The sequence below is a fragment of the Podarcis melisellensis genome, assembly GCF_964234715.1.
Source record: "Podarcis melisellensis genome assembly, chromosome: 2".
Lineage (NCBI taxonomy): Eukaryota > Metazoa > Chordata > Lepidosauria > Squamata > Lacertidae > Podarcis > Podarcis melisellensis.
In genome coordinates this window covers 99,224,504-99,241,668 of record NC_138529.1, presented here as the reverse complement: position 1 = coordinate 99,241,668, position 17,165 = coordinate 99,224,504, and the positions used below count along the sequence as shown (strand labels likewise).

Below are 17,165 nucleotides of genomic sequence, written 5' to 3'. Positions count from 1 at the left end.
CAGCCGAGCGCGGGCGGCAGCGGCGGCGCAGGAGCCCCCGCCCCGCGGGCCCCGGCCTCCAGCAGCCCCTCAGCAGGGCTGCTTCCCCGCCAGGTGAGGGCGAGGCAGCAGGCGGTGGGGTGGGGGTGGGTGGGGTGGGCGAGGGGATGGGGCTCCACCCCTCAGCCACGCTGCCCAGGGTCGTGGCCTGGTGGTTGGCCAGCAGCCACCTAACCTTTGGTGACCTTTGCGCAGCCACCCCAGCGCTGCCACGACAACCATCCGAGCCGGCGCTATGGGCACAGCGCCCTCAAAACCGCCAAAGACCTGGGGCCGTCGTCACCTGTGTCTCCTTCATGACACCCGCTGCCCCCCTGCACTGCCCCACTTTTTCCTTCCACAGCCTCACTAGATCCGGCCTCCGTGGTCGCCACCGTGCTGTCACCACCGCCAGGACAGGTGTCGTGCTGTCATTTCCGCCGCAATGCCCTGCACTGTTGCGCCGTGGTGTCGTGGCTTCTTTGGACAGTCTCATTGCCGCCACCCCTTTCTTACTGTCTCTTTTCTAGCGTCGTCCGCCGACCCCATTATTGCCATGCTGGTTTTATAGTCCGCCGCTGATACTGTCACAGCTGCTATATAAGAATTGCTGCCATATGTCCTTTGGTGATACCGTTCCATTGGGTTTTCCCATAGTACCGCCATCTTCTTTGCCACTGTTACCACAGCTTCTCTTGCCTCCCCACTCATCACTTCATCAGCTTGTCTCTGCCATTACAACTTTCCTTGTGGCGCCATCATTGCAGTTGCTTCCCTTGTTTCTTTCACTTTCATATCTCCCGTATCCTTTTGTCCCCATGTTTTCTCTAGGTCAGGTTTGACAACTCTTCTATTTCTCTTTACGCTATTGGAGAACCACCACTTACCAGAATGGTACATACGTTAAGAATGCTTGATGTTGCCACCATTCCTTTTGTCTTTTGCCTTTTTGGTCATCCTTGCCATTGATCTCATTACCATACAAGAAGCCCATCCATACTCATTACTCCTTTTGCTGGTGTTTATGGCATTTTCCTTTCCAGCTCATAATTGTTGTGGCATCTGTTTTCCTTATTATTGCTTCTGAAATGTTTTGCATTGTTATTGTGGCCTTTGTTAGCATGGTTGACTTTCTTGATTTCATGCTTCTTAGATCTGCAAATATTTTGGGGAAACCATTTATTTCCCATTGCTTTATCTGAAATTACTATCACAAGCTCCACTTAAATTCTTTTTGTCATTGATTTTGATGTAATCATAGAATTGTAGAGTTGGAAGGGACTCCAAGGGTCAATTAGTCTAACGCCCTACAATGCAGGAATCTCAGCTAAAAGCATCCATGTCTGTGATTTTCACTATTACAGTACTAAAGTAGTTGTTTCTGCTCTCTTTGACATTCTTCCAACAGTGATAATTATGTCATTCTGAGCTCCTTTGATTAGAATATCTCTTGCCCTGATCCATTTGTGAAGCGTACAGTAGATTTTGTGTTTGCTCGTGTTAGTCTTAGCTTTTGGCAGTGTTGTTTGATACAGCACTATTGCAGTTTTTCTTTTCTACTTCCCTTGTGCATGTTAGCTACATTTGATTCTGTTGCCGTCATGGTACACGTTGATGGATCATAATGCTTGGTCAAGCTCCTATTACCACTCTATAACAACTGAGGAGCAACAGTGCCTTACTATTGGTAAATTCAAACAATAGGAGAGTATTTGACCACAAAATTATTCTTCCTCTTGTTTGTTGTCCTGAGGGAAGTCGGAGCATGTCAAACTGACAAGATAGCTCAGTGGCAGGATATCTTTAACTCACTCCATTGAATACAGCCCTCTTGCATTGGTTGTGTTCTTAAGCTGAAAGCAGTCTAAAGTACGTCTGGATTCTGAAATTCACTTTTCTGTATTCAGATTTTGGGCTAATACTAAGCACGAACTGTCAAGACACAGAACCTTGGATGTCAGATGTTCAGTTTTGGCTATCTGATTATACATGTTACAGATAGGTAGCCGTGTTGGTCTGCCATAGTCAAAACAAAAAAAATTCCTTCCAGTAGCACCTTAAAGACCAACTAAGTTAGTTGGTCTTTAAGGTGCTAAAGACCAACTAACTTAGTTGGTCTTTAAGGTGCTACTGGAAGGAATTTTTTTTGTTTTGATTATACATGGTTAGTGGCTAATCCACATCAGGAACTGTATCAGTAAATTCTTGTGTGAATTTGGAAGAAGAGTGACTTAGTGTAAGCATAGCTGCTTTCATATTTATATTGGTCTTTAGGACTTCACTTACTGTTTCCCGACAATTTAAGTATCAGCTGCTGACAGTGGAATGAGGAATCGTGTTCATGCTGAGAGGTGTAAGGAAAAGAAGCAGAGGTATATTTTGTTTTAGTTGTGTTCTTATTGGTCTCCCTGTTCTTCAGAGCAACTGCCTCTGGACCCAGTCAAAGCTCCTGCTGTGGTTTAGAGGTGAGAATGTGGGGGAGAGAGAGTGAGTTATGGTAATGTATGGAAAGAAAAAAGAAATTAAAGGAGTAGTGAAGCTACAGAAGCACTGTAGGGTGCTGTAGTCTGTAGGAGGACAGACCCTGAAAACTGCAGTGATGTTAGTGAAAGCTGTAGGCCTATAGAACCACAGGCTTTGATATTGCAGAGATCATGAGCTGTACCATATGGGATCTATTTATTTTTTCAGGCAAAACATGTCTCAAATGTTTGAATGTCTGGCCAGCATGTTTCATCTTCTTTTACAGTAATTCCATTTCTCAGTTTCTTCCTTACATTGTAAAATGCATTAATCCATTTCTCACATAGTCAGAATATTTGTTTTCCTTTGCAGGGCCTTTATTTTATTTTGACAGTATCAACAAATGATTTACAATGTTCTGAACAATGATCTGAAGAACATGAAGGTGCAATAGTTTCTAATTTGTCCTGCTTTGAATGTGAACTGGCTTACGGATTCATTTTGAACTTGAAGATAACCTCTGGTAGAAACAGGAAATGTTTTACAAGATTAGTCCAGTGGTTTGGTCAATCTTATATGCCCTTGTGCTCATTGAAATTTTACTAGCCATCACAAGTATGTTCTAAGCTGCAAATGTAAAACTGCTTCTTAATTTGCAGATCTCATTAGGACAAAGAGAGCTCAGTAGTGTTGGGGTTATATTTTAGGGTTTCAGCTTTTAGCAAATTGTTCAGAGGGAAATTGCATCCTAACCCCCCAAAATCATCTGTAGTTTCGTATATGCTATCCTTCTGAGAGGTGACAATATGAAAACTTGGAAGGATAGATTATATTACAAACACATTGCTTTGGTGTATCTAAACAATGCATATTTTGTGAGTCAGCACTGAAATCCAGTCCGAAGTGGCAATATTCCTATTGATTACTGCAGAGACCCTTAAGTAATTTACTTCAGAGAGTCCTGTTTACTTCAGTTAGGGCTGCTGTGCATCAAACGTTCAGGGTTAAGACCCAAAGTCCCCATCTACACATTTACTTCTTATCAAACACCATCTGATTCAATATTTATGCTTGCTAATACAGATTAGAATCATAGGGTTGGAGGGGACCTTTTAGGTTATCTTGTTCAACTCCTGCTTGATACAGGAATTGCCATTTCATCTTGACTACAAACTGGGAGCAGGGCAAAATGCAACCTTATCTTTCCTGGAAGCCTAGCCATCCTGATTGTAACAATTTCCGGAAGAGTATATCTGTGTTGTTTTTTGTTGCAAGAGACTTAAGGATTGTATTGACTCTTAGCTGGTAACACTGAATATTTTCTTCTTCCTGTGACGATGTGGAACAACTGATTTGCTTAAGTGAGCTGCATTGGTTTTATTAAGCTCATTCTTTGCCCTTAGACACCTCTGGTGTGGTGCACCTTGAACACTCCAATTGTGTAGTGCATTATCAGCATGATGTGGGCTACTTAATATATTTTGGATAGCAGATACTGCCTCTGGTTCTTTCTGTTTGAATTAGACAGGTTGAGCGTTATGTGATTCAGGATGGTACTGTACTGGCTTAGATTGTCAGCCTTCCGCTCTACCCGTGACAGTGTTGTTGCATAATAGGCAAAAAATTCCACAGGTGAGGTGCATTTCCATGCTTTTGAATTTTGTTTTGTTTTTCTGCAGCAGCCCAGAAAAAAGTGGGAAGCCCTAACAGAAGCACTAAAAGAAATGCATATTCTGCGTAAATGATTGCAGGAAAAATACAAATGTAGAGGGGGAGGTATAATTGCAAAGCAATTGAGGAGTTCTTAGTCTTAACTATGAACTCTGCCTACTTTCAGTTCCATTCTTAGCCAGTGTTAATCACAGAGATGCAGTATAAATGGGGCCACATTTGGAGAAGGGGACAGCCCCTAAGTGAGTAATCATATTTCTGGTGTATTACCTGCCAATACTTGATGTAAATCGCTAGTTGCCTGTGGCAAGTAATGAACAGTCTTTAAGCTGGGAAAGTCCACAAACATTTATCCTTCTTCCTTGTAAGTGATTAACAAATGATTAACACTGATACATGTATGTGATTAGGCAGGCAAGAAAAATAAGTATGTATTTTGGATTTCAGTTCTGTAATCATTCTTTTAATATGTCCCCATTACAATGTGAGTTGGTTGATTTTTATTTATAGCACCCACCCACCCACCCACTGCTTTTTGTAATAACTGCCTTTGAAATCCCAACAAAATAGAATAATATAATAGCAAATAAGAATAGTATCATTAAAACATTGTTAACAGTGGCAAATACTGAGCAGGAGCCAAAACCAATCTCAAAACCCTTAAAAGCCTGGGGAAACATCATCAACCAAAAGTTTCTACTTGTCATCTAATAGAAATCTGATTTGATGCCAAGAGAGTAAATAAGGGGGCAGAATTCCAGCAGTGAGATGTCACCGCCTAAAAGACCCTCTCTCTGATAGGACACGATCATATCACCTCAAATGAGGTAATTAGAGATGAACTGCAAATGATAGTCAGGTTGTTATAACGTGCTCATCACCCCAGTTTAAACCATGGAAACCGGTTTTAGTTCCAGGAATATGAGACATAAGAACGACACATATTTCAGTACATAGTAACTACATTATTCCCAACATATTAGTTGTGGTAGGCCTTCCCAATCTTTGTGTGTGACTTTGGAGCAGGCTTAAGTTCTAGTTCTCACTTTGGAAGTTTAGCCCCCTGTGTACATAATGAAGTTGCGTTAATCTGAGTCACACCATTGATTCATGTACCTGTACAACACACTCAAGCTAGTACTGACTCCCCAGAGTCATAGATGGAGGTCTTCCCCAGCCTTGTTCCCTGATATCCTTGTAACTGGAGAAGCAGAGATTGAAATAATAGATGTAGAAGGGAAATAACTAAGCAAAATCAAAATGATAACCTCAACTAGAATGTTGTATCCTAATAGAAAACCCTACATAGAAATATTCAGCCTGTCATCTGTCCCTGTAATTTTTCTGTTTAAAGATTCCTTGGTAGTAAGCTGCACTTTTATATCTACTTAACCTGGGACACAGGTGGCGCTGTGGGTTAAAGCCTCAGCGCCTAGGACTTGCTGATCGAAAGGTCGACGGTTCGAATCCCTGCTGCGGGGTGCGCTCCCGCTGCTCGGTCCCAGCGCCTGCCAACCTAGCAGTTCGAAAGCACCCCCAAGTGCAAGTAGATAAATAGGGACCGCTTACCAGCGGGAAGGTAAACGCCGTTTCCGTGTGCAGCTCTGGCTCGCCAGAGCAGTGATGTCACACTGGCATGTGACCCGGAAGTGTCTCCGGACAGCGCTGGCCCCTGGCCTCTTAAGTGAGATGGGCGCACAACCCCAGAGTCTGTCAAGACTGGCCCGTACGGGCAGGGGTACCTTTACCTTTAACCTGAGAATAAAACCCCTTGAACTCATAGGTGTCTCTGAGCAGACATGCTTCAGATTGCTTTGTTAACTTGTTAAATGTTGTTCTTCCTGAGCAACTGGTCATACTTTTCAGAACGCTCATTTGTAAGTTAGACAGGAAGAACACAGATCCTCATCCTGCAGATGGACATATTGAATTGCAGTAGCTGATAGGAGAAGCTTCATCATGCTGCTAGGTTTCCCCCTAACTGTTTTTATGTCTCAGGGGCAACCTTTACTTGAAATGGAATTTGCCACTGCCTGTGTTCAACCTCTGATAATTTGTTTGAAAATGATGTGTTTTGCTTGGCAAGTTTCCTCTTTTTATCTGTAGTCCCCTATCAGGCCTCCATTAAGTATGTTCAACTGATTCTGCTTCTCCCTCCCTTGTCTGTTGCCATTAAGTGGGACCCAAATATTTACCTTGCAGGGAAAGGAGGGTTGATTATACATGGGATCTTAGTCACAATACTGGATGGTTGATCTTGAGACAACTGTCAGGTGACTGCAGAGGAAGAAAGTTCAGCGGATAGCTGCTTTACCAAATAGTGTCTCTTTCTGTCTTTTTAGTTTGATAACTAGGTTCTTCACTGGCAGGTTAGCCTAGAGTATGTGCTGAGAGGCTGCAGGAGCCTCTGCTTTGGTCATATGATGTCTAAGAAATGTTTCACATAAATATTGTGGTCTCATTTTGGTCCCCAACCACAAGAACTAAAAGTTTACTTAAATTAATAGGCTGTAACAATGAGAATTTTAGTTTCAATTGTTGCCGTGGTGAGAATTACAGTTGTACATTCTCAGTTGCTTCATGCAAGCCTTGTGAAATCAGGATCTCTCGCACAGCAGCAATCCTTCATGAATTGTACCTGCAGCAATTAGGATCTTCTGTGCCTGCCTTAACATTTTTTTAAAAAAAATAAAATAAAAAATAAGGTAAACCCTGTAATTATTTTAGTGCTATTTATGAAGCGCTCCTTTATTGTTCTCTTAGAGCATAACAAGGTGTGTCATGCTGCAATATCGCCACTGTCAAGTGTGTTTCAGAAATTAGGTTTGGGTCTCATCCTGAGGAACTGACTGGCCTAGAATGACACACGCTTGATTAGTGTCTCATCATATTATACTCTCGTGAGAAAAGTTTCACTCTTCTAGATAGGAGGAATATTCAGTTTAATCATTGTCTTTCTTTATGGATAGACTAAACATAAGCTCAGCTTCTCCATGACATCTGAATAAGGAGAGGCTGTGCAAGCTCTGTACAAGTGTCTTCATGCTGTGGTGGACTGGATGAGGGTCAGTAAACTAAATTTCAATCCTGGGAAGGTGGAGTTTCTGTTGGTAGGTGGTTCCAGTCTTTGGAAGACTGGCCAGTTGCCTGTTCTGGCGGTTGTTGCACTCCCTTTAGAGGAGCAGGTACGCAGCTTGGGGGTACTCTTGGATATATCTTTGTCACTAGAGGCCCAGTGACCTCTATGGTGAGGAGTGCCTTTTTACTAGCCTACTCTGGTTTGCCAACTTTCACCATATCTGGAGCAGCATAACTTGGCCACTGCAGTCCATACATTGGTAACCTCAGGACTGGATTACTGCAATGTGCTCTTTGTGGAGCTGTCCTTGAGCCTAGTCCAGAAGCTCCAGCTGGTGCAGAAAGCAGATGTTATACTGCTGATGCGAACAGATGATTTGACAGGATGTCACACCCCTGTTGAAACATCTGCACTGGTTGCTAATATGGTTTCAGGCCTGGTTCAAAGTTCTTGTGTTGACACACAGTGCCCTGAACAACTTGGGTCTAGGATACTTTAAAGACCACTTGGGTCCCGGATACCTGAAAGACCACTGAGATCATCCGGAGGAGTGCTGTTAGTTGTCCCCTGTGTTACAGGAGATCTTACTTTAGGTTCAGCCCTAAAGATGGCTGAATGGCTTCATGAAATAGATTTCCATTCCTGCTCCCCACCACCCATAACCAAAAGTACATGACACAAAGTCATTTTTTTAATCATAGAACAGTATTCAGGTAATAAGATTCTTTTGACACCATACATATTTTTATTGGATGATATCCCACCTTTTTCTCCAAGGTGGTGATGGTTCTCTACCTTCTCATTTAAAGCCCACAACAACCTTGAGAGGCAGCTTAGGCGAAGAGGTTTACAAAGAAGTTGCTGTCTTGATTTCAGAGTAACTCTATCAAGGAAGTGCCATTAGAGTCATTGGTTTTATGTGTACTTATAAATATCAGAAAATGCAGATTTATCACGTAAATCAGGCTGCAATCCCCCATGCACGCTTACTTGTGAGTCCTGTTGAATGTGGTTCAGCTTACTTCTGAGTAGAAATGTATAGGATTCAGCTGTCGATAAGTGAGACTTCTGTTTGATATTTATTTTGGCTAGTACATAGTCCAATGACTAGAAACTTTTCTGTTAGGTTTTCATAGTGAAAAAAATAACAGATTTCCCCTTTATTTTCCCCACCCATTTAATTTGAAGGCAACACATTCAAGTTTTCTTACTCAGTTTTCCCTCATGCTTTACAAGTGTTTTGTCTTCCTCTGTAATTAATGCCCCTCCCTCTTCCTCATCCAGCATCACCAGTGATGTTAGCAGGAGTGTGTATATCTCAGCTGTATAGACTTTCAATGGCGTTTACAGGGCAAATTCCTTTTACGTTTGTACTCAAAACAATATTTCAGTATTTCATTATAATATTAATCAAAAGACTATTTTTAAAATGCTGACATATATAGATAGGTGAAGTGCCTTTTTCAGCAAGTTTATAATGTTTTGTAAGGATTGTCAGAGTTTCAGTTTAAAAGTCTGGGAAGGGAAACTACCAAAGTTAATCATTGTTTGAAAGAGGAAGGATATTCAAATAACTCCTTTGTTTATGAAATCATGCAGTATCTTGAAAATACAGACTCTTTCAGTTTCTCTTTCTTTTGAAGGATTCTTAATGTCACAGAATCAAAAGTTTATTTACAGGGAAATCAACATCCTTTATGTTTGTTGTATTATATAAAATGCTATATTGCACATACACCCAATATGGCTGGTATATGGTAGAGGCAATTTTTTTTACCAGTTGCTATGGTGCAGTGAGCAAGAGTAGTGGAGGACTGTTAATCTGCCCTCTCCAAAAAAGATTCATAGAAGTTGATACTAAGCAATTCCGTTTCTCATACCTAATCTGTATATATCCCGTCCTCATATAGTTTTTCGTTGCCCTCTAAAATTGAAGCCACTTGCAAGGTTTGTCTGGTTTTTTAGAAACTCAAAGGTTTACCTGCCATGCATTTCAAAGAATGAAATGTATTTGGGAATAAATGTGTTTCAAGGAACAAGCTTGTAAGCAATATGTTTCATGTCATTTCATTTCACTTTTAATTTGTATACCACCTTTCTATATTAAAATGCACAAGGCGGTTTACAGCAACAAAATACACAACAAAGAACACACACCTTATAATAATCTGATCCGATACAGGACGTCATAATAAAACATAACTTTAAAATGGAATAAATAATATCAAATAAAGTAATATTCAGTTATCTATTATAATATAATAGTACACAATAAAGTTAACTCTCAAAACATCAGCTAATGTTGAGCGAGCCCCGATGGGGTTGCAGTAGGTGCCCAAGGATACCTAGTGCCAATATTGGCCTATGTACTACTTTTGGGTGTCCATAGCCCTTCACAATTTTTTAAATTTTATTTTTGTAATTCCTACAAATCAAACCAGTACTGTACTGTTATCCCCATATTGTGCATGGCAGGCCAAGATAATGGTTTGGACAGTTCATGGATAAGTTGAGATTTGAATTGGGGACTTCTTAATTTATTACAGCTCAGTCTCTGAACTACAGTGTTATGAGTCAGCTCATATAATAGAGGAGGAGGCAAGAAGAAGGAAGCTTATGTCAAATGCTGCAATTGTATTTATAAGGTGAATGGCAACCACGCAGAGAGCCTTGCTAATGTGTAGGCCTGCCTAGGGAATTCCTTCCCTAGGGAGTTCACCTGCCACCAACATTTCTGTAAACAGTCCTGGAAACTTTGCTGAAGAATAGTATATAAATATTTTAAATGAAAAATAAATATTAGTTGAAACTGGTGTGGAAATACTGCAGATAGTTTTTGCATTTCTGTTTTACAGAGTGCTTTGCAATTATGCTTACCTCTCTGCCCCACTCGGTGAATAGGAGAAGACAGGTAAATTATTGCATATAAGCAAATACATGAGGAAGATATGTTTTGATATTTTGTCATTTTATACAGTGAACAATTCAGTTTGAGCTTGGCATAATTTTTATTTTATTTTTTAAAAAACCAAACTTGAAGTACACATAGTTCTGTTGCATGCACTATTACTGTAGTTGAAATTTCTCCTTCAGCAGGCAGCTGTGGTATAGAGTACAGGAGAAGGCTTTCTTCTTTTCTCCCCAGAAACCAAAGCAATGTGGGAGGAGAGGGGAAGCCTCTTTTTCTCACTCCTTGCTGCCCTGCCTACCCTCCGCAGCAGGTTTCCGTTTTGTTGTGTGTTAGTTGAGAAGGCTTTTGCCAACAATAGAAATATGCCGTAGAAATCACTTTGTGTATGTGGAGCTTCACTCTTAAGTAATTTAATAACCATTGCCTGTTTGCCATGTGAAAGCAGTGATACTCCCATGTGCAGAAGGAACTGCTTCTATCCAAGCAAATGAAATTATTTCCTGGCTACTACAGAATGAGTAGTTTGCATATCACAACTGCAAAAAATATTTTGAAGCAGTTTGCTTTTATTCCCTCTCCCACAAGCTCAGTTGTACTACTGTTATGTTCAAAGTTTGCATGTAGAACTGCATGTGTGATGCTGTTGCTGGCATGGGAGATAATGGAGGAGTGTGCCTTTGGGGGTAAAGTCAAACTATTGGAAGGTTGCAGTGCCTGTTGTGAGTGTAGGGACCAATATGGGAGAGACATGTTTTGTTACAGCTGGTGCAGTTGAAGGCCTAGCATATAATAAATAGCTGAAATATACTTATTCAGTTCTATTGGAGTTCTATTCAGTTCTATTCCTGGACGACAATGGAACATCATTATTAAGGCTTTATGTAGGGGTGTATGTGTCCATGTACACATAAAACAATGTTTTCATGCAACTAAGAGGTCTCCATTCTGCATGAAAAGCAATAGAACGTCCCTATTTTCATGAAGAATGTTGAAGGTTATGGTATTACTAATGTAATTATAGTATTTAGCTTTCGATACCATCGACCATGGCATCCTTCTGGAGCAACTGTCCGAACTAGGGGTCGGTGTCACCTCTTTGCAGTGGCTCCAGTCCTACTTGGATGGTTGTTCCCAAAGGGTGTTGCTTGGGGAATGCTTTTCAGCTCCACTGGAGAGCCAGTGTGGTGCAGTGGTTAAGAGCGGTAGTCTCGTAATCTTTGGAACCGGGTTCGCGTCTCCGCTCCTCCACATGCAGCTGCTGGGTGACCTTGGGCCAGTCACACTTCTTTGAAGTCTCTCAGCCCCACTCACCTCACAGAATGTTTGTTGTGGGGGAGGAAGGGAAAGGAGAATGTTAGCCGCTTTGAGACTCCTTAAAGGGAGTGAAAGGCGGGATATCAAATCCAAACTACTACTACTACTACTACTACTACTACTCTTCTTCTTCTTCTTCTTCTTCTTCTTCTTCTTCTTCTTCTTCTTCTTCTTCTTCTTCCATGGAACTTTCAGTGTGGGGTTTCGCAGGGCTCAGTCCTATCCCCTACATTGTTTAACATCTAACATGAAACCACTGGATGGGGTTTCTCGGAGGTTTGGAATACGTTGTCAGCAGTATGCTGATGACACTCAGCTCTGTTTCTCCTTTACACCTGCAGGTGAGGCAGTGGAAGTGCTGGACCAGTGTCTTGCCGCAGTAATGGACTGGATGAGAGCCAACAAACTGAAGCTCAATCCAGATAAGACTGAGGCACTGTTATTGGGTGGTTCCCTAGACCGTATGGGTGGAAGATCACCTGCTCTTGATGGGGTTACACTTCCTCTGAAGGAGCAGGTTTGTAGCCTGGGGGTACTCCTGGATCCTTTGTTGTCACTTGAGGCTCAGGTGGCCTCAGTGGCCTGGAGTGCCTTCCATCAGCTTCAGCTGATGACCCAGCTACGCCCCTATCTGGACAGGAATAGCCTATCTACTGTTGTCTATGCTCTGGTAACTTCAAGGTTAGATTACTTCAATGTGTTATTTGTAGGACTGCCTCTGAAGACAGTTTGGAAAATTCAGCCAGTACAGAATTCTGCAGCCGGGTTGCTCACCGGAACAACATGATTTGAGCATATTACACCAATCCTGGTCTGGCTGCACCAGCTGCCAATTAGTTTCCGGGCCCCGTTCAAAGTGATGGTTTTGACCTATAAAGTCTTAAATGGCTCAGGACCATATGAACCTTTCCATATGAACCTACCTGGACCCTGAGATCATCTTCTGAGGCCCTTCTTTGTGTGCCTCCTCCTTGAGAGGTCCGGAGGGTGGCTCCCTGTCTCTGGAATGCTCTCCCCTGGGAAGTTCGCCTGGCGCCTTCATTATACACCTTTACGCGTTAGGCAAAAACATTCCTTTTTAACCAGGCCTTTGGTTGATTTGATTTACATCCTATGCCCTTTTAAAATGTGGGGTTTGAGGGGGGGGGTTATTGTTTTTACTTTGATTATGTATTTTGTAGTTTTATATTTTGATTTTATTCTGTTAACCACCCTGAGACCTCTGGGTATAGGGTGGTATATAAATTAAATTAAATAATAATATAATTTATTAATGCTAGTATGTTTCAAAATAGGCTAGATATCAATTCTGATGAGTGGTCTGGTTGAAAATACTGTAATGCTGCATGTCTCTACCATCTATATTTCAGCATTCCTTCTGGGATAGCATTCCACTCTGCTTAATGAGGATGCTAAATTTTGTCACTTGATCAAAAATCCAATGCTTACTCTCTGCTTCCTACCTCCTTTAGTTTTTGTATTCTAAGCACAGTATAGTTACCCTTGAAATAGTTTTTATCTCTGCAGCTGCTTTTTTAGACCCTTTGTACTGCCAATTAAAACCTCAGTTAGTGGATTGGTGGGTAAAGAATCTCAATCTCTCACTCGCTACCCCCCCTTCAGCTTGCCATCTCCACCTCCCTTTGTATCTCCGTCTCTCTTTGGCCACTGAAAATGTAGGTCAGATTGCATCACCATAAAATGGAACAGTCAGAAAGGTGTTTGAAAAATGCTGACATCCTTAGCCTGGGGTGCATGCCGCTGTCTTTTGTTTACATTGAGAATAGCGATGTGCGTTGTACCTGTAAATGAACAAATCTCCTCTTTAAGGTTAGTAGTGTGGCACATAAATTATTAGTCAGATTTTCCTTTTCTGTTTTTGGATAGTAAATTAAAACCGTACAGATAAACTTGAAGTCATTTACAGTAGTGAAACATTAGGGAACTCATTTGAACATCCTGTTTATGGTAGCCATAACTGTTGAAAAATGAGCTTTCTGGCACATGTAGGTTTAACAATAGCTTTGGCATTTTGTAATATCCATGTGCTCCTTCCCTCAGATGCAGAATAATGTGTTTTACATTTTGGTTAATTTATGTTTTTGTCAGTAGTTTGTAAATAATCTTGGGCAATTTATGGAAAAAGCATTAGAATGTGTTCTTACTGACTGACTTACCCATCTTTTCTGTGAAATCTTTCAAAATTATTAATTATAATAATTTTCAACCAGAAGGAAATCAAGATTAACAGAAAATATATCATAACAATTCAAACTTTTATACTTCTTTCTTTGCATACAAAGTTGGGCATAATATGAAGAGAGATCATTACATATAATATATCTTCACTGTATATTAATACAATTTATCTAACTAAGCCTTCAGTTATTTGAAAATGAGTAAATGATGGAAGTATTTTAGTGAGAGAACGTTACAACATCAGCGTACACATTTTTGCCGCTTCGGTGTTTAAATAAAAACAGCTACCTGAGTTACATAAAAAGCAGAATTACTTTGTGTGAATACATCTTATTATCTCATTAACAATTCTGTCTACTTTTGAAGATTATCCGGAAGTTAAAAGGAAAATTACTGCAGATGGAGTTGAATCTGCTATTGACAATAGCCTGTGATTGACTGTTGGGGCAGAAATAAGAACTTTGAATGTCTTGTGTGCTGTAATTACGCAGAGAAAGAAACATCAAATAGAGAAGTCAAACACTAGTGCGAATGCTTTGAACATACTTTATTGCGAAAGAGTTGGTTCTACAGGTTGTTCATTAAGAGGACATTTAGATAGTTGCATTAAAGATACTGAAAGTCAGCAGTTGACAGTCAAATGTTGTGCCTATGAATTAAAGATTTCAGCATTGTTTATATTTTGGGCTACTTCTGGGAGTTTGCTGACATTCTGTCAGCATAAATTACAGCATTCCTAGAAAGTATGCTTTCATACATACATCTACAGTAAAGTTCTCCACAAAGAAAAAGAATTGCTTAACAGGGCAATCCTAACCAGGTCTACTCAGAAGTAAGTCCTATTGAGTTCAATGGGATTGCTTCCCAAGCAATTGAGGTTTAGATAGCAGCTGAAGTTTGTAGCAATCTGGGCATGATTTTTCTTTTCTTGTAATCTCAGGACTAAGAGAGCTTTCCCCTTTGTCTGTTAGCTTTACCTTAGCTTTTCTTAGTTTAGTCCTTAAAAAAAATATTTAAATTTAAACCATTTGCACTTAAGACTTCATTCTATTATTCAAATGCAGAAACTACAGTAATGAGAGTTTAGCTTCAAGCAATTCTATTCAAATAAGCTTGAGACAATATTAATAGTAGTATTAAGTGGCCTGCATAGAAGAGAATGATCAGGGTAATTTCAATTAAATGTTTTTCGCTTCTGCAAGATAAGATGGCAAAATCTTATTACTGTAATAGTGATTGTTACCATGTGTTTCATTGCAGATTTAATCAAATATAAGAAAGAGGAAACTTCCACAGTCCAGGCAGATGATGATCAATTGATATCCCAACCCTGAATTTTACCAGACTTTTAAGGTACTGTGACCTACTAACCTATATATATATAAGTATGTTCCTCAACTATTATGTCTGGGTACTACAGATGCAAGAGATACTGAGACACAAAGGGCAGCAAGAATTTTAAAAAGGCAGACACAAAAGTTGTTAGGAATGCCACAGTAATATTAAGAGCTGCTAGGTGTTAAATGATTGTTTTTGTGACGGAGGGGTTTTATGATTGTACATAATATATTGTGACCAATGACACCAACTACACCCACTCTGTTGTGCTACAAGTCTCAAAAGCGATAGAGAGTATTGGTGTAGGGGGAAAACCTGTTCTCCCCTTTCTAGTTTTTTAAGGGATGCGATACATATATACTGTTCAAAGAAAAACAAAGAACAGGATTTTGTAAATTGTGGGAGAAAGACTGTGCTAGCAAATAACATTTAAACAAAGGCTCCCCAAGTTACAGTGAAGATAGGCTGGTTTCAATCTTGATTGATCTACAGTTTTTTTCTTTTTTCTTTTTTTTAAAGAATGCTAGGACCTCTGTGCTTCACCAACATTATTATTATTATTATTATTTTATTATTATTATTTTATTTTAGACTAGCAAAGCAAGAGAGTATACTGTACTTGATCTTTTAACAGTCCCGTAAATCAGATCAAGAGTTCCTTCTCTAGCATGGTTTGCAAGATCCCCAGCAAACTTGCAACCAGCCAGCATTCTGTGAAAGTGATCCAGTGGTCCACTGGTATACCATGGTCAGCCTTCTAACCCCCCCTTGTGCATATAGGAACAAAAGGATCACATTTCTGTTATATTGTGTTTGGGTTCTCGCAGAAGCACTGGGCATGTTCAGTTGGTGTTTTCAGAATTTTTATGTGTATGCATGTGTGTTTAAAGAAATAAGAACAGCACCATAACCCTTTGGTTGCAAGTAATACAGATGTAACTCTGTTTCTGGGATCCTAACATTTGCTTTACAATTTTATGTTGCTGGTTAAATGCATTACTTCCCCCAGCAAACACCTTCATAGCAATTGAGGTTTCTCTGTAACACAGCTGTGCAGCTTGTGTTGGTCATAGATTCTTCCTCCCTTTTTTTCTTTAAGTAGTGAATGGCAGCTCCACCTTCTCCCTTATTATGTTTGGAATATAGAAAGCTTGCTTATAGAAGGTCAGGTTGTTTGCCCACCTATCCCAGGATTGTTTGTTCTCACTTCTTGTGACTGTCAAGGATCCCAGGCAGAGGTTGTTCATATCACTTGACCCTCGAGACACCAGGAACTGAGACTGTGACATCCCGTAAGAAAAACTGAGCTATAACTTATCTCCTAAATTTGCAGGATCACCGCTAGTGTGAGTTAAGCCTAAGAGGGAAACCATTGCCATCACTTATTAGAAATGATTGGCTAGACAAGCACTTACCACAAGTTACATCTCCAAAATAAAATAAAACACAGTACTGAATGCCACAATGAGCTGTATATGTTGTTCATCTGAACCTCAAATATCTATTTATTTTGAAAATTATACCTTGCCTTTCAGTTAAATCATCCTCAATGTGACTTACAATAGTGTAATTATACAGTACAAAACACACACACACACCACACAGAGAACCTGTACAAATATACCATCAGCCCTGAGTGAAGGATGGGCCCAGAATATGCTTCCTAAGCAAAACTGACAGAGTGTCCTTTCTGGTAGGAAGTGGGGAAACAAGTTCCCTTCAGCTGATCATTCTTTGGCTTGTGATTGCACCTAGGCTGGACTTCTCTCTGTTATGATGTTGTTAGTGGGAGCTGGAAAGTGGCCCATAGTTCTGTTGAGTGCATGGGACTGGATTATGAGCCCCTTAATTTCTGCAGCCCCATGGATGTAAATTTGTTCGTATTTTTAAACAACTTCCTATATTATAAGTGATTATGTTCTTTTATGCAAGGTATGTCTTGTATTTTCATTTTACAAGTGGGACAATGACCCTAAAAGACAATGACTGAAGATGTGCAGAGATTTGTACCTGGATCATGTCCTACACATTGACCACTGAGAGTTATATTACATAAATTTAAACAAAATCAGCACTTTGTTTAATTAGCAAGGGAGGGAATGTGTCTTTCCTCAGGTGATAGAGTATGTTTCCTCTACCAAAGGGTAACATTGGAGAACATAATATTTTATT

At 40.3% G+C, this 17,165-nt stretch overlaps 2 protein-coding genes across 2 annotated transcripts in view; both read left to right on the top strand.

Moving 5' to 3' along the window:
• The window catches only part of LOC309365078 (uncharacterized protein C3orf49), a 160,329-nt gene that overhangs the window by 22,178 nt on the left and 120,986 nt on the right, over positions 1-17,165 (top strand). The window lies entirely within an intron of this gene.
• The window catches only part of ATXN7 (ataxin 7), a 94,579-nt gene continuing 77,414 nt past the window's right edge, over positions 1-17,165 (top strand). The window contains exons 1-2 of the mRNA XM_081901635.1: positions 1-93; positions 14,916-15,008. The gene's annotated coding sequence lies outside the window, so the exon portion shown is untranslated. The remainder of the gene's footprint in view (positions 94-14,915; positions 15,009-17,165) is intronic.